At 38.1% G+C, this 13,838-nt stretch overlaps 1 pseudogene; it reads left to right on the top strand.

Moving 5' to 3' along the window:
* Positions 1-2,101: 2,101 nt before the first annotated feature.
* On the top strand, positions 2,102-2,688 carry LOC113931506 (annotated as a pseudogene).
* The last annotated feature ends 11,150 nt before the right edge of the window (positions 2,689-13,838 follow it).

The following is a 13,838-nucleotide window of genomic DNA, read 5'->3' as shown; positions in this document are numbered from 1 at the left end:
CTAGATGGTTTTTTCATTTGTTGAGGGAAGAGGTAGTACAAGACTCTTGTCAGATGGTTCCAAGGTCCAAGAGCCCTTACTCTCAGGAAGTTCTTATTTAAGTGAAACTTATTTTCTCTTGCTGAAATTTAAGCTCATTTACATTTGGTCTTTATTAATTTAAATAGTTCATCAATTCTTTCTCTTTTATTTTCTTTCAGAGGAGAGGAAGGATATTATATTAGAAAGAGCTTTTCTCTGCCAAAGTATCCCTGAATGACCAAAGCCAAATCCTTCTTTGTTCTTGGTGTCAATTTCCTCATCTCTAAGTAAAAACAAACAAACAAACAAACAAACAAACAAAACCCCAATGTTTTACTCAAAGAGTTGCTGTACCACTTAATTATGAAGCATCCATGGAAAGGGTAGGCACCTGTTTCTGACGTATAGTAAGTGTACTCAACACAGTTTTCTCAATTCCATATCCTATGATGACAACACCAGTGTCAGAACATCATAACCCAGATTTTCTGAATTCCAATCCAGTGTAGGAACAGTGATCATGATCATACTTCTGGGAATATCTTATCTGCAAAAGACTAGGAAATAGGAGTCAATGAGAAAAGGAGAGTTATTAGCCTTGAAAGCTTAGTAAAGGAGCCTGGACTCGATGCATACATCAAGAAGTCTTTGGATTTCTTGAGTTGTTGAATGACAGGATGAATATAATGGAGAATCAATATGTCTGAATCTCCTCTCGGAGTTTCCAAGAGGTGGTACTACTGTGATACCCCAGTTTAAATAATTTCTGGTTGTGCTTTCAACTTTTATTCTCTAAAGCTCTATTTCCAGAGACTTGGAAATTCCTTAAGCCCTGGCATGTCCAAAGTTTTAGCTGTCTCCTAGTAGGCAGACTGCATCAAACAGAAGGAAAATGCCTTTATCTCTCCTCTTTCCCCCAGGGAAAGAAAAAAGAAAAAAAAAAGATGCAAAGTGAGTTGACATTTGAGAAAAAAGAAGAAAGGCATTTTCTGCACAAACAAAAGATTGAAAAGTGGTAACAACTGCTTAGGGGATTCAGAAAACTGAGCAGTAGAGTTGAGTTAGTGTTAACAGTGGCACATGACCTCCAGCCAACTCAATGGGACCAGCTACATCAATATGTGTGCTAGGTCCAGAACAAGGATGGCACCCATGCTGCTTTACTCTGCTTCAGTTAGGCCCTACATAATGAAATTAAACAACACACTTCTAAATGACCAAGTGCCCTCAGAAGAAATCACAAAGGTATTTAGGAAATACTTTGAGATACATGAAATAGAAAACACAACATACCAAAACATATAGGATACAGCTAAAGCAGTGCTTAACAGGAAATTTATAGTTTCAAATATTTTAAAATAAAACAGAAATTAAGTCATTTTCAGATAAACCAGAACATAAAAAAGTGTTCCTAGAAGATATATGAGAATTACTAAAGATACTCTTTCAGGCAGAAAGGACAGGAAAGTAGACAAAAACTCAAATCTATATGAAAAAATAAAGGGCACTAGTAAAGGTGACTACATAGACAAATAAAAAAGTATAAAATAATTTTTACTTGTAACTTCATCCTTCTATGTTTTTAAAAAGACATTAGCATTAAATAATAAGCAAAAGATGTGTTGATGGCTGTTTAAAAGCTTAATTTGCATGATAATAACAGCATACAAGAAAGATAGAGGGAATGGAGGTATATTAGAGCAAAGTTTTTTTAAATATAATATCAAAATAAAATTAGTTTAATAAAACTAGATTGTTTTAAGTGAAGAAGTTAACCAGGGCAACCACTAAGAAAGTAACTCAAAAATATAGTTTTAAAATGGTACACTAGGTGCGCCTGGGTGGTTCATTCGGTTGAGCACCTGATTCTTGATTTCATCTAGGGTCATGATCTCAGGGTAGTGTGATAGAGCCTCATGTTGGCTATACACTCTGTGGGGAGTCTGAGATTCTCTCTCTCCCCCTCCCTCTGCCCCTCCCTCTGTGAACATGTTCTCTCTCACCAAATAAATAAAATAAATCTATAAAATAAAATAATAAAATGGTACACTAGATGACTCCAGGGTCAACCTGCCCAGGTATGACAGCTTCCAGGCTGCTGTCCTACTTCTGGGAGTTGGGGAAGAACATCATGTGCATGGACAGGAACTAGGTGGATCATACCAGGGAGATGCAGAGTGCAGTACTGAGCAAGCAGGTGCCCTTCCAGAAGTGGTCCACCACTTATGCCCCCAAGGGCTTGCCATCCTTATGCCAGCCCATAGCTGCAAACTGCACCACAGCTGGAGCTGGGCATGGTGATGGGTAGGTGCTGTCACACCATCCCAGAGGCCTCAGCCATGGACTATGTGCCAGGCTATGCCCTGTGCCTGGACATGACCACCAAAGACATGAAGGGGAAGAAGTGCAAGAAGGGGCTGCCCTGGACTCTGGCCAAGAGCTTCATGGCCTTCTACCTTGTCAGTGTTCATCCTCAAAGAGGAACTTTTCCATTCCCCACATTATCAGCTATGTCTCTAAGATAATGACCTTGGAAGGAGATATTATCTTGACTGGGATGACAAAGGGAGTTGGAACCATTAGAAAAAACGATGAGATCCAGGCTGGCATACATGGGGTCATCAGTACAAGATAAATCCTTAAAAGGTGGAAAGGCCAGAATATTGAGTCTATACAAAGCACCCTAACTTCTTAAGTGACAGGAAAGAAGGGAGCTGGACAGAAGCAAGCAAAGGTTATTAAATATGACAATTCTTTACAAAGAAACTAATTTTTAAATATGACAACTGGATTGTTATGACTTAAGAAAGATGGACCCTGCAAGGAAAATATGTTCTAGAAAAGATGGGCCAGAAATGGAAAGAAGAATGAATGTTTTTTAGGAAACAACCAAATTAAAGTTTTTATGATGCTTCCAAAGAAGAGACTTTATCAAAACAAATGTTCATAACTTACTTACCTTTCCTAAAACTGTACTGGATAAGACTTTGCAGAGGGTCATTCTGGGATCAGTAATTCAAAACTTAAAATCTGCAAAGGAGGTTGAAAATCATATTTCCTAAATTTCCTTCATCATTATAATCATCTGAAGGTATTTGTAAAAATAAAATTTCCACATGACTGGCCCATACAAGGCCACTGTATTAATTAGCAGAAATAATCTCCAGCACTCCCAATTGGTTCTCATCACGGAAATGTGGAAAAACACTATTCTACATAATCAATTAATTTAAAATTTTATTTAATAAGTGAACAATTAATGATGATTTATACTCATTTGTACCATGGCCTGTAGATACTGAATTTGGTAAATAATTTTGAAACAATTGTTTTCCAAATAAATATGCTATCTTTTTTATAATAAATAAATAAATAGAATTTAATTAATTAATTACAAAAAAATGGTACACTCGAAAATACTCATTTAATACAAAAAGAAGGCAACAATAGAAAAATAGAAAAACAAAAAAGAAATAAGGCATATAGAACATAAATAGTAGAATGAGATATAAATCCAATATTGTCAGTAATTACAGGAAATTTTAATGAATTCAACACACCAATTTAAAAGCAGAGAATGGTAGAATGGATTTTTATTTTTTTTTAAGATTTTACTTATTTATTCATGAAAGACAGAGAGAGAGAGAGAGGTAGAGGGAGAAGCAGCCTCCCAAGGAGCAGGGAGCCCAATGCAGGACTCGATCCCAGGACCCTGGGATCATGACCTGAGCCGAAGGCAGACGCTTAACCATCTGAGCCACCCAGGCGCCCTTGTAGAATGGATTTTTAAAACACCACAAAACTATTTGCCATTTACAAGGCACAGTTTAGATTCAAAGACACATATAGTTGAAAGTAAGAGGATGGGAAAAGTTATACTATGCAAACAGAAAGCTGGAGTGACTATACTAAAATAAAATAAGCGTTAAAACAAAAAAAATGTTATTATATATAGTAAAAAACATGCTGTAACAATAAGAGAAAGTTTCATCGGAAAGATATAACACCTATGTTCTGACTAACAACAGAGTCTCAAACTGCAGGAAGCAAAAACTGACAGATTGAAGAAAGAAATAGACAATTCACCAACAGGAGTTGAAGACATATATCTCACTTAAAATAATGGATACAATAATCAGAGATTTATAAGGAAATTCAAGATTTGATGAATACTATATGTCAGCTAGAACTAATAGACATCTATACAATATTCAAGATAGTACAAATACAAAAAATTTCCAAACACACATGGAACATTATTAATGATATATAATATGAGGGATCATACAAATATCCTCAATAAAATTAAAATTATTGAAATTATAAAAACATTATCAAATCACACAGAAATGATATTAGAAATTAATAATAAAAGGGTGCCTGGGTGGCTCAGTTGGTGAAGCGACTGCCTTCAGCTCAGGTCATGATCCCCGAGTCCTGGGATCGAGTCCCTCATCAGGCTCCCGGCTCAGCAGGAGCCTGCTTCTCCCTCTGACTTTCTCCCCTCTCATGCTGTTTCTCTCTCTCTCTCTCTCTCTCAAATAAATAAATAAAATCTTTTAAAAAAAGAAATTAATAATAAAAGAGAATTTGAGCACTGCACAAATATGGGAAATTAAACAACATAGTCCAAGTAACCAGTGGGTCCAAGAGGAAATCACGAGGAAAAAAAGAAAATACTTTGAAAAGTGATAAAAAGCTACAACACACCAATCTTTTGGAATGCAGTTAGAGCAATGGTCAGAGGTGAATTTATAGATGAAAATGCCTATATTAAAAGAGAAAAATGATATCAAATCAACAACCTATCATCCTACATAAAGAAACTAGTAAAAGAAAAAAATAAATGCAGAGCAGCAAGATAAAGGTAGTAAGAAAGATTATAGTGAAGATAAATAAAGAATAGAGAAATAATGGGCCATAATGTTGAGGATCCATATCTGGGTTCTCTATTCTGTTCCATTGGTCTGTATGTCTGTTTTTGTGACAGGACCATGCTATCTTGGTGATCATGACCTGTAATATACTTTGAAATCAGGCAACTTGATGCCCCCAGCTTTGTTTTTTCTTTTTAAACATTTCCTTGATGATACAGGGTCTTTTCTGATTCCATACAAATTTTAGGGTTGTTTGTTCCAGCATTTTGAAAAATGTCATTGGAATATTGATCAGGATGGCATTGAAGGTCTAGATTGCTCTGGGTAGCATAGACATTTTAACAATGTTTATTCTTCCAAACCATGAGCATGGAATGTTTTTCCATTGTTTTGTGTCTTCTTCAATTTCCTTCATGAGTGTTCTGTAGTTCCTAGAGTATAGATCATTTACCTCTTTGGTTAGGTTTATTCCAAGGTACCTTATGACTTTTGGTGCTATTATACATGGAATCATTTCTCTAATTTCTCTTTCTACAATTGCATTGTTAGTGTGTAAGAAAGCAACAAATTTCTGTGCATTGATTTTGTATCCTGGCACATTACCGAATTGTTGTATGAGTTCTAGTAATTTGGGGGTGGAGTCTTTTGGGTTTTCCACATAAAGTATCATGTCATCTGTGAAAAGAGAGAGTTTGACTTCTTCTTTGCCAATTTGAATAACTTTGATTTCTTTTTGTTGTCTGACTGCTGTTGCTAGGACTTCTAGTACTATGTTGAACAATAGTGGTGAGAGTAGGCATCCTTGACATGTTCCTGATCTTAAGGGAAAGGCTCTCAGTTTTTCCCCATTAAAGATGATTATTAGCTGTGGGTTTTTCATAGATGGATTTTATGAAATTGAGGAATGTTCCTTCTATCCTTATACTCTGAAGACATTCAATCAGGAAAGGATGCTGTATTAACAAAGCAGGAAAAAATATGCAATGGAAAAAGACAGTATCTTCCATAAATGGTGCTGGGAAAGTTAGACAGCTATATACAGAAGAATGAAATTCGACCATTCTCTAACACCATACATAAAGATAAACTCAGAATAGATGGAAGACCTCAACGTGAGACAGAAAACCATCAAAATTCTAAAGGAGAACATAGGCAGTAACCTCTTTGCCATCAGCGACAGCAAATTTTTCAAGATACATCTGCAAAGGCTAGTGAAACAAAAGCAAAAATGAACTTTTCAGACTTCATCAAGATAAAAAGCTTCTGCACAGCAAAGGAAACAGTCAACAAAACAAAGAGGCAACCCACAGAATGGGAGAAGATATTTGCAAAGGACACTACAGATAAAGGGATGGTATCCAAGATCTATAAAGAACTTCTCAAACTCAACACCCAAAAAACAAATAGTCAAGTCAAAAAAAAAAAAAATGGGCAGAAGACATGAACAGACACTTCTCCAAAGAAGACATACAAATGGCCAACAGACACATGAAAAAATGTCCATTGTCATTAGCCATCAGTAAAATTCAAATCAAAACCACATTGAGATACCACCTTACACAAGTTAGAATGGCAAAAATGGACAAGGCAAGAAACAACAAATGCTGGAGAGGTTGTGGAGAAAAGGGAACCCTTTTACACTGTTGGTGGGGATGCAAGTTGGTACAGCCACTTTGGAAAACAGTGTGCAGGTGCCTCAAAAAATTAAAAATAGAGCTACCCTATGACCCAGCAATTGCACTCCTGCGTATTTACCCCAAAGACACAGATGTAGAAAAAGAAGGGCGATATGCACCCCAATGTTCATAGCAGCAATGCCTGCAATAGACAAACTGTGGAAAGAGCCGAGATGCCCTTCAACAGATGAATGGATCAAGAAGATGTGGTCCATATATACAATGGAATATTACTCAGCCATAAAAAGGATGAATATCCAACTTTTACATCAACATGGATGGGACTGGAGGAGATTATGCTAAGTGAAATAAATCAAGCAGAGAAAGTCAATTATCATATGGTTTCACTTATTTGTGGAACATAAGGAATAGCATGGAGAATATTTGGGGAAGGAAGGGAAAAAGGAAAGGGGGGAAATCGGAGGGGGAGAAGAACCATAAGAGACTATGCTCTACGAGAAACAAACTCAGGGTTTTTTGGGGGGGTAGGGGATGGCTTAGCCTGGTGATGGGTATTAAGGAGAGCACATATTGCATGGAGCACTGGATGTTAAACGAAAACAACGAATCATGGAACACTACATCAAAAACTAATGACGTATTTTATGCTGACTAACATAACATAATAAAAGAAAAAAAAATAATAGGAAAATGAGCAAAACTAAAAGTTGCCCTTTTATTTTTTTTCTTTTTAAAAAGGATGTGTATACTTATTTGAGGGGGAAGGGCAGAGGGAGAGAGAGAGAGAATTTCTTTTTTGTTTATTTGTTTGTTTTATTCTCTTTTTTTATTATCTGATTTGGAAAAATTCTTTGTTTTTATTTTTACTATGTTATATTAGTCACCATACAATACATGATTAGTTTTTGATGTGGTGGTCCACGATCCATTGTTTTCGTATAACACCCAGTGCTCCATGCAGTACGTGCCCCCCTTAATACCCATCACCGGCCTAACCCATTTCCCCACCCCCCCAAAACCCTGTTTGTTTCTCAGAGTCCATAGTCTCTCATGATTCTTCTCTCGCTCTGATTTCCCCCCTTCAATTTTCCCTTCCTTCTCCTAATGTCCTCCATGCTATTCCTTATGTTCCACAAAGAAGTAAAACCATATGATAATTGACTTTCTCTGCTTGACTTATTTCACTTAGTATAATCTCCCCCAGTCCCATCCATGTTGATGTAAAAGTTGGGTATTCATCCTTTATGATGGCTGCATAAAATTCCATTGTATATATGGACCACATCTTGATCCATTCATCCGTTGAAGGGCATCTCAGCTCTTTCTACAGTTTGGCTATTGCAGACAGTGCTGCTATGACCATTGGGGTGCATATGGCCCTCCTTTTCACTACATCTGTGTCTTTGGGGTAAATACGCAGGAGTGCAATTGCTGGGTCATAGGGTAGCTCTATTTTGAGGCACTTCCACACTGTTTTCCAAAGTGGCTGTACCAACTTCCATTCCCACCAATAGTGTAAGAGGGTTCTCCTTTCTCCACAACCTCTCCAACATTTGTTGTTTCTTTCCCTGTCCATTTTTGCCATTCTAACTGGTGTAAGGTGGTATCTCAATGTGGTTGTGATTTGAATTTCCCTCATGGCTGATGATGAATATTTTTTCATGTGTCTGTTAACCATTTGTATTTCTTTGGAGAAGTGTCTGTTCATGTTTTCTGCCCATTTTTTGACTTGATTATTTGTTTTTTGGGAGTTAAGTTTGAGGAGTTCTTTATAGATCTTGGATATCAACCCTTTTGTAGTGACATTTGCAAAAATCTTCTGCGATTCCATGGGTTGCCTCTTTGTTTTGTTGACTGTTTCCTTTGCTGTACAGAAGCTTTTTATCTTGATGAAGTCCCAAAAGTTCATTTTCCGTTTTGTTTCCCTTGCCTTTACAAACGTGTCTTGAAAGAAGTTGCTGTGGCCGATGTCGAAGAGGTTACTACCTATGTTCACCTCTAGGATGTTGATGGATTCCTGTTTCACATTGACATCTTTCATCTATTTTGAGTTTATCTTTCTGTATGGTGTTATAGAATGGTCGAGTTTCATTCTTCTGCATGTGGCTGTTCAATTTGCCCAGCACCATTTATTGAAGAGACTGTTTTTTTTCCATTGCATATTTTTTCCTCCTTTGTCGAAGATTATTTGACCATAGAGTTGAGGGTCCATATCTGGACTCTCTATTCTGTTCCATTGGTCTATATGTCTGTTTTTATGCCAGTACCATAGCTTGAAATCGGGCAACATGATGCCCCCACCTTTGCTTTTTCTTTTTCAACATTTCCTTGGCGATTCGGGGTCTTTTCTGAATCCATACAAATTTTAGGATTGTTTGTTCCAGCATTTTGAAAATGTCATTGGAATTTGGATCAGGATGGCATTGAAAGTATAGATTGCTTTGGGTACCGTAGACATTTAAACAATGTTTATTCTTCTGGTCTATGAGCATGGAAAATTTTTCCATCATTTTGTGTCTTCTTCAAATTCTTTCATGAGTGTTCTGTAGTTCCTAGAGTATAAATCTTTTACCTCTTTGGTTAGGTTTATTCCAAGGTATCTTATGGTTTTTGGTGCTATTGTAAATGGAATCCTTTCTCCAATTTCTCTTTCTACAGTTGCATTGTTAGTGTATAAGAAAGCAACTGATTTCTGTGCATTGATTTTTTATCCTGCCACATTACTGAATTGCTATATGTGTTCTAGTAATTTGGGGGTGGAGTCTTTTGGGTTTTCCACTTAAAGTATTATGTCATCTGTGAAAAAAGAGGGTCTGACTTCTTTGCCAATTTGAATACCTTTATTTCTTTTTGTTGTTTGATTGCTGTTGCTAGACTTCTAGTACTATGTTGAACAATAGTGGCGAGAATGGGCATCCTTGACGTGTTCCTGATCTTAAGGGAAAGGCTCTCAGCTGTTCCCCATTGAGGATGATATTCGATGTGGGTTTTTCATATATGGATTTTATGAACTTGAGGTATGTTCCCTCTATACCTATATTCTGAAGAGTTTTAAACAGGAAAGGATGTTGTATTTTGTCAAATGCTTTTTCTGCATCAGTTGAGAGGACCATATGCTTCTTTGTCCTCCTCTTATTAATGTGTTCTATCACATTGATTGATTTGCGAATGTTGAACCATCCTTGCATCCTGGGGATAAATCCCACTTGATCATGGTGGATGATCCTTTTAATGTATTGTTGGATCTTATTAGCTAGGATTTTGTTGAGGATTTTGGAATCCATATTCATCAGGGATATTGGTCTGAAATTCTCCTTTTTGATGGGGTCTTTGCCTGGTTTGGGGATTAAGGTAATGCTGGCCTTATAAAATGAGTTTGGAATTTTCCTTCTGTTTCTATTTTTTGAATCAGCTTCAGTAGAATAGGTATTATTTCTTCCATGAATGTTTGGTAGAATTCCCCAGGGAATCCATCAGGCCCTGGACTCTTGTTTTTTGGGAGGTTTTTGATCATTGCTTCAATCTCGTTACTGGTTATTGGCCTATTCAGGTTGTCAATTTCTTCTTGTTTATCTCTTGGCAGATTATAGATTTCCAGGAAGGCCTCCATTTCATCCAGATTGCTCAGTTTATTGGCAATTGGTTGTTGATAATAATTTCTAATAATTGTTTCTATTTCCTTGGTGTTAGTCATGATCTCTCCCCTTTCATTCATAATTTTATTAATTTGGGTCCTTTCTCTTTTCTTTTGGATGTCTGCCTAGTGGTTTATCGATCTTATTAATTCTTTCAAAGAACGAGCTTCTAGTTTCCTTGATCTGATCTACTGTGTTTCTGATTTCTAATTCATTGATCTCTGCTCTAAACTTAATTATTTCTCTTCTAATGCATGGCTTAGGCATCGTTTGTTGCTTTTTCTCTAGTTCTTTAAGGTGTAGAGTTATTGGTGAATTCGGGATTTTTCTATTTTTTTGAGTGAGGCTTGGATGGCTATGTATTTCCCCCTTAGGACCACCTTTGCAGGATCCCATAGGTTTTGGACTGATGTGTTTTCATTCTCATTGGTTTCCATGAATTGTTTAAGTTCTTCTTTGATTTCCTGGTTGACCCAAACATACTTGAGCAGAGTGGTCTTTAGCTTCCAAGTGTTTGAATTTCTGCCAATTTTTTTTCTTGTGATTGAGTTCCAATTTTAAAACACTGTGGTCTACGAATATGCAGGGAATAATCTCAGTCTTTTGGTATCAGTTGAGACCTGATTTGTGACCAGTATGTGGTCTATTCTGGAGAAGGTTCCATGTATGCTCAAGAAGAATGAGTATTCTGTTGTTCTAAGGTGGAATGTTCTGTATATATCTATGAGGTCCATCTGATCCAGTGTGTCATTCAAAGCTCTTGTTTCTTTGTTGATTTTCTGCTTAGATGATCTGTCTATTGCTGAGAGTGGAGTATTGAGGTCTCCTACAATTAACATATTGTTATCAATATGACTCTTTATTTTGGTGGACAGTTGGCTTATATAGATGGCTGCTCCCATGATGGGGGCATAGATATTTACAATTGTTAGATCTTCTTCTTGGATAGACCCTTTAAGAATGATATAGTGTCCTTCTGTGTCTCTAACTACAGACTTTAGTTTAAAATCTAATTTGTCTGATATAAGAATTGCTAGCCCAGCTTTCTTTTGAGGTCCGCTGGCATAGAAGATGGATCCCCATCCCTTCACTTTCAGTCTGGATGTATATTTAGGTTCAAAATGAGTCACTTATAGACAGCATATGGATGGGTCCTGTCTTTTTATCCATTCTGAAACCATGTGCCATTTTGTGGGAGCATTTAGGCCATTCACATTGAGAGTGTTTATTGAAAGATATGAATTAATTGTCATCATGTTGCTTGTGAAGAAGTTGTTTTTATAGATTGTCCCTCTAAATTTCTGTTGTGTATCTCTCTTGGTGTCCTTCTTTTATAGAACCCCCCTATTATTTCTTGCAGGTCTGGCTTAGTGGCCACATATTCTTTCAATTTCTGCCAGTCTTGAAGCTCTGCATCTCTCCATCCATTCTCAGTGACAGCCTTGCCAGATAAAGTATTTTTGACTGCATGTTCTTCTCATTTAGTATCCTGAATATGTCTTGCCAGCCCTTTCTGGCTTGCCAGGTCTCTGTGGATAAGTCTGACATTATTCTGATATTCTTTCCTCTGTACATAAGGAATCTCTTCCCCCTAACTGCCATTAAGATGTTTTCTTTGGTTCTAAGATTTGCGAGTTTTACTATTACATACCAGGGTGTTTGTCTGTTTTCCTTGATCTTGGGAGTGGTCCTCTCTGCCTCTAGGACGTGAATGTTTGTTTCATTCCCCAGATTAGGGAATTCTCAGCTATGATTTGCTCAAATGTATCTTCTAGTCTTCTCTCTCTCTCCACCCCCTCCAGGATTCCAATAATTCTGACATTGGATCATTTCATTGTGTCACTTATTTCTCGGATTCTATTTTCATGGGAGTTGTTTTTCCCCAGCCTCCTCTTTTCTGTTTTTATTTATTAAATTGTCTTCCAGGTCACTAATTCATTCTTCTGCCTCACTTGCCCTAGCTGTTAGATTATCTAGATTAGATTGGATCTCACTGACAGCATTTCTAAGTTCTACCCATTCAGCTTTCATTTCTGCCCTTAGAGACTCTATGTTGCCATTAATTGATTTCTCCATTCTAGCTATTGTCTTCACAATTGCTAACCTGAATTCTATCTCCGACACCTTGGTTATATCTGCATCCATTTGTAAATCTGTGGCAGAAACCATAATCTCTGAGTGTTTCCTATTTTGGGGGTTCCTCTTCCTAGTCATTCTGTTGATGGGTGGTTGAGGGAATGTATAGAGTCCAAATTATTGACCAGAACTCAAGCAAGTTGCACCTGCTTTCTAGGGACCTTAGGGTTGCTGACCTCTTTTTTTCCCAAGCTGTCTTCTGGGGGAGGGGCCTGCTGTGCTGTTACTCAGGCAAACCTGTTTGGGCAGAGTTGCCCTGCCCCCCTGTGGTTGGGGATGGGCTCAGTCAGAACCGGTTTTTGGGGGCTTTTGTTCTCTGGTGGCTTTCCCTGGTGGCTTTCCACATCTCTTCTGATAGTCAGAGCCAAGGAGACTGTTTCCAACCCTCTGCCTCAGAGCAGAGAGATTGCGGTTTGTTCTTCAGTTGGCTTTCCAGGCCACTGTCTCTCCATTTCTGTCTGTGCTGCTGTAAACTGTAGCGTCCTGGGTTGTGCTCCCTTCCACAGTGCTCCCAGTCTTGCCTCCAGGTGGGGGCACTTTTCTGCCCTTTGTGCTTCTAAAACCACCAGCCCTTCCCATTTTGCAGATGCAACCCCGCCGCTCTGGGTTTCCATCAGCAGGGCTGCCCAAAGTCCTTTCCCTGCCGTTACTGGTCTGTGACTCTGTGCCCCGTCCCCAGTGCAAGAGGCTATCGCTCACCTGCGGTGTAGGATCCCCACAGCCAGGCTCCTTCCCGCTGTCATTTATCCTCCAATATCTGCCCACAGAATCATGGCTCCCTGCTTTATACCTCAAAACCAACTCCCCGCAGTATTCTGTTTGTGGAGAACCAGATCTTCTTACATGTCAGGCTGATTTCATGGGTGCTCAGAATGGTCTGGTAGATATCCAGCTCAATTCCGGGGACCAGTTGAAATAGGGTTCCCTACTCTTCCACCATCTTTTCCCCTCCTCGAGATAGAGAATTTCAAGCAGACTCCCCTGCTGGGAAGCCTAGCATGGGGCTCGATCCCACAACACTGAGACCATGACCTCAGTCAAAATCAAGAGTCAAACACTAAATCCACTGAGCCACCTAGGCACCCCAAATGTTACTTTAAAAAAAATCAATAAATTTGACAGATCTTTAGTTAGACTAACCAAAAAATAAAAATAAAAATGAGATTCCACTTATCAAAATTCAAGAAAGAGGGGACATTATTATCAACCTTCAATAAAAAGGAAATAAGGAAATACTATGAACAATGATACGCCAAAAAATTAGATAAATTAAGTGAATGAACAAACACCTAGAAATATAAAAGCTGATGAGCTAACAAATGAAGATTTTAAAAATCTGAATAAACATGGGCGCCTGGGTGGCTCAGTTGGTTAAGCGACTGCCTTCAGCTCAGGTCATGATCCTGGAGTCCCGGGATCGAGTCCCACATCGGGCTCTCTGCTCAGCAGGGAGTCTGCTTCTCCCTCTGACCCTCTTCCCTCTCATGCTATCTATCTCTCATTCTCTCCCTCTCAAATAAATAAATAAAATC

This window comes from Zalophus californianus, chromosome X (genome assembly GCF_009762305.2).
Source record: "Zalophus californianus isolate mZalCal1 chromosome X, mZalCal1.pri.v2, whole genome shotgun sequence".
Lineage (NCBI taxonomy): Eukaryota > Metazoa > Chordata > Mammalia > Carnivora > Otariidae > Zalophus > Zalophus californianus.
The sequence above is the reverse complement of the archived record's forward strand: the minus strand, read 5'-3'. Positions and strand labels throughout refer to the sequence as shown.